Source organism: Taudactylus pleione, unplaced genomic scaffold, assembly GCF_031769625.1.
Source record: "Taudactylus pleione unplaced genomic scaffold, aTauple2 ptg000660l, whole genome shotgun sequence".
Classification (NCBI taxonomy): domain Eukaryota; kingdom Metazoa; phylum Chordata; class Amphibia; order Anura; family Myobatrachidae; genus Taudactylus; species Taudactylus pleione.
In genome coordinates, this window is record NW_028285062.1 from 2,833,164 (window position 1) to 2,847,904 (window position 14,741).

The window sequence follows — 14,741 nt, forward strand, 5'->3', positions numbered from 1 at the left end:
TACATAGACTGTGTGACCGCACTGCGCTCAATCTGTGACATCACCATCCAATCACACACTAACCTGCTACATAGACTGTGTGACGGCACTGCGCTCACTCACCTGCTACATAGACTGTGTGACTGCACTGCGCTCACTCTGTGACATCACCATCCAATCACACACTAACCTGCTACATAGACTGTGTGACTGCACTGCGCTCACTCTGTGACATCACCATCCAATCACACACTAACCTGCTACATAGACTGTGTAGACATAGATATATATTAATGTCTCTCACACATCTGAGACTGTAGGAGAATGTTAATTAGAACACCATAATAAAGGTATTCCAGCCTATGTGGCACAACGGATTTTAGGGGGACTGTTGATGTCCAGTGATATTCTGAAAAAAGTTAGAATATATAATATAATATAAATTGAGCCCTTAGGAGCTGGGCTTATAGATTGTTCATCTAGGAGCATATGGCTGTTTCCAACATTTGAAGCCACTCCTAATACGTGTAGACCGCACAGCCACAGACAGCTCTGTTTAATATATCAGAGAGTAAAAATGTAAAAAAATTAGGAATTGTGCACATTCAAGCATGTATGCTTTATAGGGTCTGTCACTCACGATCCAGTTGTGACCATAAATCACGCCGTACTCCCCACTTATCTTTCACATGGAGTGGCCTCACAGTAATCCACGGAGGAGAGGGATCGGCTCCGGTGCAATCACCCGTCGGTGAGCAGCGTGCAGCGTTATTGTTTGTCCTCCGTGTAAAGTGGTCAGTGACTCACTTGCCCGGCTTGCGGTCTCACGTCCCGTCCTTCTCTCTACGCGTTTCTCCGCCTTAGAAACATCGGCGGAATCTTCTTCTGCACGCTCCTCACCGACGGGTGATTGCACCGGAGCCGATCCCTCTCCTCCGTGGATTACTGTGAGGCCACTCCATGTGAAAGATAAGTGGGGAGTACGGCGTGATTTATGGTCACAACTGGATCGTGAGTGACAGACCCTATAAAGCATACATGCTTGAATGTGCACAATTCCTAATTTTTTTACATTTTTACTCTCTGATATATTAAACAGAGCTGTCTGTGGCTGTGCGGTCTACACGTATTAGGAGTGGCTTCAAATGTTGGAAACAGCCATATGCTCCTAGATGAACAATCTATAAGCCCAGCTCCTAAGGGCTCAATTTATATTATATTATATATTCTAACTTTTTTCAGAATATCACTGGACATCAACAGTCCCCCTAAAATCCGTTGTGCCACATAGGCTGGAATACCTTTATTATGGTGTTCTAATTAACATTCTCCTACAGTCTCAGATGTGTGAGAGACATTAATATATATCTATGTCTACACGGACCATCTAAGAGCTATGTAAACATCAATACTTTTTATGTTATTTGTGATTGTATATATGCAAGCCACTATACACTGCCATTGTTGCTACATTTTTACAATTTATCTTGCAGGTCTGTTATTCTCTGCTTGGTGCAGATTGTATGCATTTACATCAAGGATTGCTTTAATTTTCCTATTGATTTTTTTTTTTTTTTGTTGTCTTAGTTGAAGTATTTCTCTAATTTATATATATATATATGTTTTATTTTTTATTTTCATTATCTTTTTATTATGTCATTTTAGCATCTCCTGTCCAAATTTTATTTTTATTTTTCTGTGTGTTTAATTTAACTATTTTACTGTGGTCTTCTTATATCAATATTAAATATTAGTATCTTTAGCGCCTGTCTATCTGTGCTTTCGATTTCTTGGTAATTGTTTGGAGGGTCCAGATTCCTCCACTTCTATGATGGCTGCTTTATACTAATTAATCCCCTGGTCCTCAACACACTCCTTATATTTATCCTGGTCCACCGAGGTGGATATAGTCCAGCGCCTATTTTTTGTCTGTGTGTGTGCTACATAGACTGTGTGACTGCACTGCGCTCACTCTGTGACATCACCATCCAATCACACACTAGCCTGCTACATAGACTGTGTGACTGCACTGCGCTCACTCTGTGACATCACCATCCAATCACACACTAACCTGCTACATAGACTGTGTGACTGCACTGCGCTCACTCTGTGACATCACCATCCAATCACACACTAGCCTGCTACATAGACTGTGTGACTGCACTGCGCTCACTCTGTGACATCACCATCCAATCACACACTAACCTGCTACATAGACTGTGTGACTGCACTGCGCTCACTCTGTGACATCACCATCCAATCACACACTAACCTGCTACATAGACTGTGTGACTGCACTGCGCTCACTCTGTGACATCACCATCCAATCACACACTAACCTGCTACATAGACTGTGTGACTGCACTGCGCTCACTCTGTGACATCACCATCCAATCACACACTAACCTGCTACATAGACTGTGTGACTGCACTGCGCTCACTCTGTGACATCACCATCCAATCACACACTAACCTGCTACATAGACTGTGTGACTGCACTGCGCTCACTCTTCTTATCCACCACTGTTACATATGATTGTTCTCCGGAATCCCATATATCTGAGATCCCATCCACGTGGGGTGTACTCTTATATCAGCTGGAGACGTTACCATCTGCTGTATACTAATTTTACTCTACTCTGTTTTCAAAGGCCCTCTCCAAATTCATGAAAATAGCGTTCCCCCAGCACTGGATGCCATTTAATAGCCAAGAGAAACGTGATTAGCGCAGACATTAGCGAGACATCCACTCGGTGTGGCGTAGTATAAAAGATACCTATTAGCTATTTAGGTGAAAGATTCACACGGCTTATTTCCTACTGTGTTCCAGCTCCATCCTGTACTGGTGTGTGCCATACACAGAGGAATCCGCATCACCAGGTCTGCACTGAATGTCCCAGCGTGACGCTTTTCATCTCCTTTTAACAAAAAGCTGCATCACGGTTATTTTTTTTCTCTGCAAAAAGAACTATGTTTAACTTGCAGATGACTTCTCATTATTTACAGATATCCTTCAGACAAAAATCTTTATGCTGCTACATCTTAAAATAAGGTTGTAAGGTCATTACAGTGCGCGGATATCCGTCAGATGTTCCATTTGCAGCTTAGAATTTCTTTATTCATAAATTATCAACGGGAGAATCAGTGGATGAAAACTTGCTCCCTTGTTTTTTTCTTTGCCGGCGGTCCTTTTGTGTGAGACGGGATTTGTGAATGTCATGAAGAATATACAGCAGGACGACCGTGAGATTGTGGAAATTCTGTTTAGAGAGATAAGAGTGAGATCTTGGGATGTATACTCTGTGTGCGGCATTTACTGCTGGATTTAAGAGAAAATAATACAAAATAAAGATACCATAGAACCATCTTTGGCCACACATGTACTAAGAACCTCAATAGAAAACCATGTTAATTGATAGTTTATTATATATATGTTGATATTTAGTATTCTTAGTCCTTAGAGTTTGCATCTGCATCCCCCCCTTTTTCTGCATTTGATTCCATAGAACCTTCCAGCTTTACAGTTTGAATAAAAGTAGCTAAACCTAATATGTACATTTAAATTTTCAAATGAGGAAAATAGATGCGCACTTTGCAAACTATTTAAAGGGTTAAACATAACCCACTGGAACCTTTGTAACTCCAACGCGCAGAAAAAGAAAAGCTTTCTGTATTTTATTTATTTAACTGCGATCTATGAATGTCAACTTGGAACTTGGATTTTAAATTCGAGCTTTCAGCTTAGAGGTTGGCGTGATTGAATTTGAACTGGTCCAAATGGTTCCAGCACAAATAAATTATTTTTTTGCGGGTTGAAAGTTTTTAGTTTTTTTAATTGAATAGAGCCATCCCCAGATGATATATATATATATAATTTTCTGGTGGAAGGGGTGAAGGTAGTAGATATAATACATTTTTAATATCATTCAGTGTGAGATGACCCTCGCCTCCACTAAGCTGAGGTATAAACAGTCCCGATAATTTGCAGCCTATAAGAGATGGAGCGGAACCCAGTCTATCTTCCAGGCGCATTGATACAAGAAATGTTTCTTATGCTTCAGGTACAGTATACTGAGAAAGAAAAGAAAATATATTTGTATAATTGGGCAGATATGGGGGGGGGGAATGTATCAAACATTAAAGAGAGATAAAGTCATACTTGCCTACTCTCCTGGAGCTGCCAGGGTGCTCCCGAAAATCAGGTGGTGCTCCTGTCTGCTCGGAAAAGTGGACAATTCTCCCGGCCGGCCGCTTACCCCGGCCCCCCCACACCCCTGCGCACACACTGCACCTCCCCGCACATAACCCTGCAGTAGGAGGGGCTATGAAGCCATTTGCGCTGAATCGCGTCATCGTGGCTCCGCCCCCTGCTTTACAATGGTGGTAATCTTGGCTTTGTGTAGCGGGGGCGGGGCCACAATGACACGATCGTGCAGTCATTCTCTCGACCCACCCCTTATGCTGCACCGCGCTCCCTCTAACATGCCAACCTGGCTTCCCCCTCCAGGACAGGCCTGGACAGACTGACACTCAGCTGTGATCTGCTCTGGGGAGAATGACCCTGGACAGACAGACATTCAGCTGTGATCTGCTCTGGGGAGAATGAACCTGGACAGACAGACACTCAGCTGTGATCTGCTCTGGGGAGAATGAACCTGGACAGACCGACACTTACCTGTGACCTGCTCTGGGGAGAATGAGCCTGGACAGACAGACACTCAGCTGTGATCTGCTCTGGGGAGAATGAACCTGGACAGACAGACATTCAGCTGTGATCTGCTCTGGGGAGAATGAACCTGGACAGACAGACACTCAGCTGTGATCTGCTCTGGGGAGAATGAACCTGGACAGACCGACACTTAGCTGTGACCTGCTCTGGGGAGAATGAGCCTGGACAGACCGACACGCAGCTGTGATCTGCTCTGGGGAGAATGAACCTGGACAGACAGACACTCAGCTGTGATCTGCTCTGGGGAGAATGAACCTGGACAGACAGACACTCAGCTGTGACCTGCTCTGGGGAGAATGAACCTGGACAGACCGACACGCAGCTGTGATCTGCTCTGGGGAGAATGAGCCTGAATAGACAGACACTCAGCTGTGACCTGCTCTGGGGAGAATGACCCTGGACAGACCGACAGTCAGCTGTGATCTGCTCTGGGGAGAATGAGCCTGGACAGACAGACACTCAGCTGTGACCTGCTCTGGGGAGAATGAATCTGGACAGACAGACACTCAGCTGTGATAATTTATGTAAATATGCAAATAACAGCCCTATGACTCAATTTAAGATGCTAAAATACTTTTATTAGCTTTGTTAATACACTTCTATATTGACTCCCCGGGTCAGTTAGGCTTTTTAGGGGGTACAGACTGATTTCCCCACAAAAAAACTGTCCTTTTTCGCTATTTTGACTATTTGCTGCACTCGCACATCTGCGTTTTCACTTGTTTTGCAATTGAATAGGGAGAAAAGCGGGAGCGCGCTCTGTGTAAGTAGGCAAAAACTTTGCCTCAGAACAGACGAATGAGGCGAAAACATTGTGCTTATCGACGATCTCGGCTTTTCGCCGCTAATTGAATACGACCCTTAGGGGGTGATGTACTAAGCTCTGAAAAGTGATTACATTGGAGAGTGATAAACTACCAACCAATCAGCTCCTAACTGTCATGTTACAGGCTGTGTTTGAAAAGTGAAAGTGAGGAGCTGAATGGTTGGTACTGTAGTTTATCACTGTCCAATTTATCACTTTCCAGAGCTTAGTACATCTGCCCCTAGATCTAATTATTTTAGATTCAAACTATGTGCAGATTGCTACATTGATAACCACCATCAAACATTATATTGAATTTCATATTTAAAAATCAGAAATGGAATAATGGCCATCTTCTGCAGGTCACAAAGTTTTTCTGTTCCTGCAGATATTATTATCATTATAATACCTCTTTTCCACCAAAAACCCAGGTCCGACCTGGGTTTTTGGACATGGTTCCAACTCTGGTCAAACCCAGGTCAGACCCATTTACACTGCACCTTCGATCTGGGTTATTCCCAAGTCAGCCCTGTTCACACTGAACTCAGGTCTGCCCTGCTAAACCTGTGATGTCATAAAAAGTGGGAAGTGAATGCTCCACAACCACCAATCAGCTCATTTTAGGCATGACCCAGGTCAGATAACCCGGGTTGCACCGTTTACACTGCACCATTACACGGGTCCATCCTGGGTCCAACCCTGGTAGCTACCTGGGTTGGATTGCTGGGTCACTTAACCTGGGTTATTTTTCAGGGACCCTTTTACACTGAGCTGCGACCCGGGTAGACCCAGAAAAAACCCAGGTTTTTGCTCTGGTGTAAAAGGGGTATTACATTCCTGCTCCCACCTACAATACTTGTGCTACTGAAAGGATCTCCATTGTAATCAGTACCACAAAAACGCTCTCTCTCTCTCTTTCTCTCTTTCTCTCTTTCTCTCTCTCTCTCTCAATCGAGAGATGCAATATAATACAGCTAAGTGCTGTTCGATCGTGTAATAATGCATATATACTATATACTGTACATAAGACAAGAAGACGATGTGTAGACTGTCATTAGATGATACACTTATGAATAGAAAGGACCTGAAATGTCCGTGTGTAGCCATTAACACGTTAATTAGCCAGCGAAATACGAGGCGTGCACACTGACAGTATAACTGCGGAGGATTCATCTGACATATGTGTCTAGCCTTGGCTTGTTGTATGCTCTGCTTATTGCTACATAAGTGATGATTAAAGTTAATTCTATCAATAGCAAATTGTCTTTTAATGTGTTAATTTGCCAGTCACTGTTCTGTCCAATGTAATTAGCTTCCCAAATGATGGGCTCACACTCTCCTCGGATATGATCAGTCGCCTGACATTGCCGCGAACAAATAGACAACTGTGGGTGATTGTACGGATAGATGTGATGGAAAATAGCGCATTGGTATGACAGCACTAATGCGCTGTTGTATATGGGCTGCGTTTAATAGGATTGGAGCACTGTTTATTCTGAGCAAGCGGTGAAGGACAGAATGTCACTATTCCGGGGCTTAATGGTATCTGAGGTGGAATTGGTATGAAATACCGTCGGCCACATGGCCGGCGGTTCGATTCCCGTCAGCGGCAGCCCGACAGGAGCAGAGTGCGACGCAGCGGAAGCCCGACAGCGCTGGAAATCCCGATCGTGGATAGGTAAGTATCCACTAACCTAACCTAACCCCCCTAACCCTAACCCTCCTTAGGGGTGCCTAACCCTAACTTCTCCCCCAAGTGCCTAACCCTAATCCCCCCTCTAAGTGCCTAACCCTAACCACCCCCTTCCCCGCTGCCTAAACCTAAGTCCCCCGGGGGGGTGCCTAATCCTAAATCCCCCCCGGGGGTGCCTAACAATAACCCTCCCTCCCCCTAGCCTAACCCTAACCCTCCCGGGGGGGTGCCTAACCCTAAGTCCCCCCCGGGAGCCCTAAACCTAACCCTCCCCCCCCCGCGGCTGTCCGCTCGCGGCGCCCGGCATCACTATGATCGTGATGCCGGGCGCTGGTCTCCCGGCGTCAGGGAAATGCGGGCGTCTACATCTAGATGCCCGGCATTTCACCCTTGCCGGGATAAGACAGTCGGGAAGCCGGCTGCCGGTATTTAGGCAGTCGGCTTCCCGATTGCCTCCCTCTGAGGCTGATTGTCCTTCGCCAGGACATACAGTATACCCTTATGATGTCTACCGTAATTAGAAAACCGTTCCTCTACAGACATGTGCGTCATCAGACATGCAGCCCATCACCGCATAAGTAATACCTTATTTACATCTGTATGCCGGGTCGCACCCAGGATTACGTTCACGCGCCAATCCCTGGTGGTACCCAGCTGAGACCCCTTTCAGACTGGCAGCCCGACCCGGTACTAATGCTGGGTCGATGACTTCATTGGCGCTACATGGTGAGCCGTCGCTTGGAGATGATCTCATATCCACAGTGAAGGGGACCCAGTTACCCATTCACACTGCATCATGAGCCGGGTTCAACATGCGTTCAACTCTTCTCGTGACCAGGGTTGAAATGCCGGGTTGCTCGACCTGGGTTATTACAAGCCCTTTCACACTGCACACTGACCCGGGTTATTGCTGGCAGTGTGTAAGGGGTATAAGAAGACTCTCGGCTGCATCTATTGGCAGCTTAGTCACATGTAATACTGTACATAGGTCTGTGGAGTCGCTGAAACAGGGGGACATGTCATTGAAGACTTAATCAGAAATAAAATAAAAAAAGTGTCATTAAATCCTTTCTCAGTTTTTTTTTTTAGTTAGGTTTACACAAAATTATTTATCTACACTAATTTTCATTAAACATTTCATAGCAGTGGTTTTTAACTCCAATCCTCAAATACCCCTAACAGGTTATGTTTTCAGTATTTCTGTCTGTGGAAACAGCGATAATTACTGACCCAGCAATGCAGCATGATAGCGTAACTCCCCTGTGCATGATAACTTCAAATCTGTCAAAGTCCTGCTTTTATTCCTACTTCCACCACTAGTAGGCGCTAAATCTGCTTTCTCTAATTCTACCACCAGTGGCTGCTATGTAGATCTGTTACCAGCCTCAGTAATTATTCTCAGCTGTTGTTCATGTGTTTAATGATCTCCCCTTAAATAGAGGTATGTCGCAGAGTTACCTTGCTGGGTTTTTGTTCTTCTCTCTTTTCTGCCTTTTGTACTCTTGCACCCATCTTCTGCATTTCAGAGGAACTTGTGTGTTGGACCTTGCACCAAGGCTTCTGCAAGTCATAGGAAGCTGTTGGATCCTGCATTCACATCTGATTCCAGAAACCGACTCCTGGGCGTTTCTCTAAAGTTCTTTGGATACCTGGTTGCCTGTAAGTTTCATTTGCTTGTGATTACTGCTGTGGAAGCTCTGAAAGGTTGCCATTGGGGTGAAATGCGTTAGTCATAGGTGTTCTATGTGTACATCTGCTTCAGCAGTTTCAATTTTGTCTGGAAGAGTGACTGATCACATGACCCAGCTTAACAAGTAATGAGCTTATATTGCTCCCATATACCTTCACCCTCATATATATGTTTTATTTACATAAGGCTGAGGGGTTAGGTACGCGATCCCAGCGGTCAGAATCCAGACACCGGCATCCCGACCAGGTTAGAATCCCAATGAGGAGAGGTGAGTATACCTAACCTAACCCCTAACCCTCTCTCACAGGTGCCTAACCTTAACCTCCCCCTAGTGCCTAACCCTAGCCCCCTCCCCCTAACCCCGCTACTTACCTTCGGGATCCTGATGCCGGTATTCCGATAAGTGTTGGGATTCCAGCGTGGCATTGTGAACACCAGAATCCCGTCTGTCGGGATTCTGAGCGCAGTGGAGATATTATTTGGGCTTCTTTGAAGAGGATGGCGGACAATCGGTACACTTACATTGGATTGATTACATTATTATATGGACTGGAATGAGAATTGTAAATTATTTTGATATTTATCCTGACTACACTTCGCTAGTTGGTTTTTACAGTTCTTATACAGTAATTCCACTAAATGATTGATGTTGGGATAATGGAGATTGGATGTTGGACTACACTTACTAATCTAATACACCCAAGCCTCCAGTTTCTGCCTACAAAAATGGAAGGGAAGTCACAAGCTAACGTACCTCATTTAAACAGGGCGGATATAGATATCTGCTCAGAAAATGCGCAGAGAACAAATTTGTTCACCCTTTAACATGTTTGTTGGAAGCGCAGAGTTTCCTCAGATCTGATATAAATAGTTTATTACAAGATTTATCGTATCAGATTAACAGTTGCCTCATTAACATGGAGAAACTTAATAAACACTCTCAACTTTGTATCTTCCCTAATTAATTTATCAACAAATGTGTATACTCATCTATGTCTAATTATAACTCCTTTTCCTTTAAAATCTACCAAAATAAATTGAAAGGAACAGCGGAGAACGTGAATTTCAAATGGTTTCTGTACTTGAAACTATATTTCAGAACTTCAAAACGTTATCTTTGATAACAAAACTATTTTTTGAACACATGTATTTATTTAGAGACATTGGCCCTGATTCAGAGCTGGACGCTCTGACCAAAGCGCTCGCTCTGAATCAGGGCCCACCTCCATAAATATGGAGCGTCCTCCTGGACGCTCGTATAGCTGTGGGTCACCACCCACAGCATATACGAGCGTGCAGAATGATGGTCGCGATGGTCTTGACCATCGCGACCATCGCCAGTGCGAGCAGAAGCCTGCGGTTGAGTTTCTCAACCGCAAGGCCAGGAGTGATTTTGGCTCTATCAGAGCCAAAATCACTCCCACTGACATCACTAGTGATGTCAGTGGGGCCGGCTTCTGACGGTAGGCGTTCTCGTAGTACACAGACTGGATGCTATTTTGAGTGACAGAGCGCCGTTTGTGGGTGGTAACAGGGGAAGGTGCTTGTGAACGGGGGAGTGGTGCTGCAAACGCAGGCGTGTGTGGCCTTCAAAACGGAGTTTTATGGGCGTGCATAATTAGGAAAGATGCGTCATTGTACACGTCACTTGGTTGATTTTCGGCCTGCAGTGATCGCAGCGCTTGCAGCGGGGTAAAGTCTACCTCAAGCTCTGCGTGCAGCTCCGATGGCGCTCGATGGTTCATACACTTCCTGGAGATGACGTGTGTTAAGAGAGAAAAGTGGACGTCTTTATACCGGTGTGCTATCGCTCTGCCATCGCTCTCTAAGACATAGAGGGCGTCCTTACACCAGACAGTGCATTCGCGGCATTTGCATACCTGTCCCCTTTTAGCTGCGTGAGAGCACAGCTTAGCGTCTGGATCTGAATGAGCTCCTAGGTCCCATCTGTGTGGAGTTTGTATATTCTCCATGGGAGGAGGGACTGATGTGAATGAGTCATTCTACATTGCTGCATAATAATTTAATAATAAATGATAATAAGAACAAAGTATTATCATAAGTGGAAATTACACTGAGCAGACTTTCCGAGAACCTAAAAAAACGACATGGCCAGTCAAAGACTGCAGTGATAGAGCCTTGGTGACTACTTCCTTGGACCTAAAGACCAGAGCAGATTGGTTCAGATTCAGGTCAGTGTGGGTAGCGGAGCCAATAAGCCTCTTCAGCCATATTTGTTGGAGGACTGACCTAACAAAGTATCACTAGGGACACCTCTGTTGAGGCCATGAACCGGGGGGTTTAGGGTGGTAGAGCAACAGCAGACAGGGGTGAAAGTGAAAATGTCTTCTTATTGCATCCAAACCCAGGTTTGGCTAGACCTGCCCAGAGGTGCGGAGTCTAACCCACTTGGTGGCCTTCACCAGTGACCCCTACTACTGACATCTGGGTTTGTCGCATCAAGTGAGCAGATCACAACCCTCTGTACAGGTACCTGGGAGTGACAGAAGACAGGGATATAATACTAGGAAATAACACTGTGAATTATTGGAAAATGTAATAACACTGGAAGTTAATGAAAGCTGTGATAACACTGGAGATTACTAGCAATGAGACAAAATGGGGATTAGTAGAAATGAGATGGCACTGGGAAATACTGGAAATGGAGTGATACTGGAAATGAACCAGAAGAAGGCTTGCTCTGGGAGACACGAAAGATCCTGAGACTGACTTGCTGTAGGGAACACAGAGAATGCAGACACAGGGATGCAATTGGAATTGATAGAGATGCAATCGCATACTTGCTCTGTAACTATGCGAGAGGTGAACATGTAGCTCATGAAAATCAGCATGAGAAGGGAAACTCAGAAAACTGGTAATCAGCTCAACAGCTGAAGCATGTAACACAGAGAGAGAGCTGGACAGCATACCTGAATTCAGCATGAGAGCAAATACTTATAACTCAGGGAATCAACATGAGAAGGGAAACTCAGAATACTGCTAATCAGCTCAACAGCTGAAGCATGTAACACAGAGAGAACTAGACAGCACACCTGAATTCAGCATGAACAGTTGAACTGCACATTGGAGAAAGAATTCCTGGAAAACACTGGAAGTTGAAAACAATAGGGAGCCTGGAGTGAAGAAGTAGTACTCAGTCTCTGGAACACTGAAGACTAGTAAATGTAGTAAATGAAGAGATGAAGTTGATCAGGCAACTTCCTGTTCCTGGAGTCAGACCTAAATACCCTTAGGCAGTTGGTCATTGGTTCAGAGGATCAGCTGAGAGACCACAGGACTACCATTGGAAGAGACTAGTCAGGTGATATGGACCAACATGGCTGCGCCCATGCCTGCTGCCACGGGAACCAGGACGCACGCATGGAAGCCTTAGCAGACCCCTGGGAGAATACTCAGTCACCACTCACCTCTACTGCCAGCGAGCGAACACCTAAGCCCAAGGATGCCGGCATGGAGGTGAGTAGCGACCAATCCCAGGCCGCATCCTGACACAAAGTGAGCTGAGAATTACATGACCTAGGCAAGAGACCATAGCCTTAGGTTCACAAATATTGGCGCTTCGCTGTGTGGACAAGCTGGCTGGCCCACCATTAGGCTTAGCAGTATCAAAGATGCCTTTTTTGTCAGTCTGTGAGAACCTTATATTCCCATCACAGAAAATTAATTGAAAGCTGTGACAATACATATCAAACAATATTGATGAGATAATAACATAGGTTAACCTGGCACGTTAGTAGTACAGCCGGGGTACTAGCGGACATACGGAATGTTCTACATGGAAGAGGAGTGACCAGTGGAAGGAGTAGGACATAGGATGACAATCTTTGTATGCTTACAATCTGCAGTGAAGTTAATCTGGCCCATGTTCTTCTGGTACTGGAGCCAATCAGAGAATTGAGGCAAATTGACAGCAGGAACCAGCTTTTTTTTGCGTGTATTCTGTTTTTATTAAATTTTCGAATAAGCATGAAAAATACAGACATTGTATTTTGTGTCAAAACAAACTCGAATCTGTTTACAAAAACAATCATATACAGTACAAAGCTGTGTATAAAAAAAGTCAATAATATACAGTCTAAACAATCACAAGAAAAGTAAAACATATTCTGGAACACAAATAAATTGAGAAAGAAAGAATAGGAAAGTTGTAGGTAGATAGGAGAAGGTGAGGGATCATTTATTGATGAGGAAAATATACCTGTAGGTCATTATCCAGAAATCAGAAATGATGTGTTTGGCTGTAAGGAGGATGACATAATTCTTGAAATCATCAGGATTTGTATTCCAACCAGGGGAACCAGATACTAGCAAAATCTGAAGTTATATCTAGTGTAGAGCTTAAAATGTCCATAGACATAAAATAATCAATCTTATGGAATGAATCTTTGCAGGAAGGGGATTTACTAGAGTTCCAAAGAACTGGAATAACGGAGCGAGCTGCTTTGCTAAAGTAGAGATTTTTTATATTTGGATATAGGGGTGGAAGAGTGATTTAAGTAGCCAGCAGGAGGAGCCATCTTATCGTCCGGAGAAACCATGTTTGTGTCCCACAAGTCATCTTCTACTAACCCAAGTTCCTCAGAGATAATTAATGGTGAATCTCCTGTAGTATCAGAAACCTGGGAGTAGAAGGCTGCTATGCGGGATGGGTTTCAGGTGGAGCTTGTTACAAAAAAATACTTATTGTTAAATACAGACATGACGAGGGCAGTAATAGCATTGTCCACAGTAGCCTGGACGTTAAGCATAGGAACATATAGAGCAGGGTAGTGGCAGCATGTGACTGAGGGATCGGTTTATCATGCCCTTATTGGAGGATCATGCATTATTTATATTTCCCCTGAATGTATTGTTAGGTTACATCTCCAATATCTCCTGTGGTCCCTCTATCTTCTAACGCAAATTCATTCCCCATATTAGTCTATGAGAGGTACGATATGACCAAATTTATCAAGATCCAAAATACTTAGGGCCTGATTCAGACCCGCTCGCAAGCGGGTCAATGGTCCTCCACTGCGCATGCGCAGCCTCCGGGGCGGCTGTCGATGGTGAGTGTCAGCTCGTCCCGTTTTGTGGGCGGGGACAGGGGGTGGTTAGGCAAACGCAGGCGTTCCCTTAGGAATGCCTGGCGTTTGTGGGCAGCCCTACTGACATTACTAGTGATGTCAGTAGTGGACTTCCTGCTCTATTAGAGCAGGACATCCACTCGGGCTTGCGGGAGCCGAGACCCTACCACAGGGTCTCTTCGCAAGTCGAATGGTCGCGATAATCACGACCATCTCTAGGCCGCTCACACAAGCTGTGGGTGGTCACCCACAGCTTTGCGAGCGGGCTGAAGCAAAAAAAACCCAAAACATGCCCTTATTCAGAGCGAGCGCTCATCGGCAGCTAGCGGCTCTGAATCAGGCCCTTCGTTTTTCAGGAGCTAATCCCAAGGTTGCCCATTGTAGCCTATATGTGAAAGCGGCCATTACCGGAAAGGGATCCGTGAATGGGTAACTTACTTTGGGGCCTATTCATCAACACTAAAATATCGATGGATGTAATTAGGTTTAGAACTCGCATGGAGTTCTACCTAATTACCGGAGGATTCATCATTCCTCGTCTCCATAATTATCTATTCCGGAAAGCTGTCATTCTTGTGATTACAGCTTTTCAGAAAATAGATACTTTTTCCTAGCTACTCTTACTTATCGCAGCTGTAATTAGTGCTGCGCATGCGCCGTATGTTCACAATAGCAGCGCATTACAGCTGCGGTAACTCTGTGTCCGTCCACCCCCACCTCCTCTGCTCCCCCACCTACCTGGCTATCTGTACCCTGAC

The 14,741-nt window shown here is 44.8% G+C and overlaps 1 long non-coding RNA gene across 1 annotated transcript; it reads right to left on the reverse strand.

The window, feature by feature from the left end:
• Positions 1-3,056: 3,056 nt before the first annotated feature.
• Positions 3,057-12,041, reverse strand: LOC148478369 (uncharacterized). Its single transcript, XR_015872405.1, has 3 exons — positions 11,950-12,041; positions 8,665-8,903; positions 3,057-3,239 (listed from the first exon to the last, which is right to left on the reverse strand). It is a non-coding gene; the product is annotated as an uncharacterized LOC148478369 (long non-coding RNA).
• Between the last annotated feature and the right edge of the window lie 2,700 nt (positions 12,042-14,741).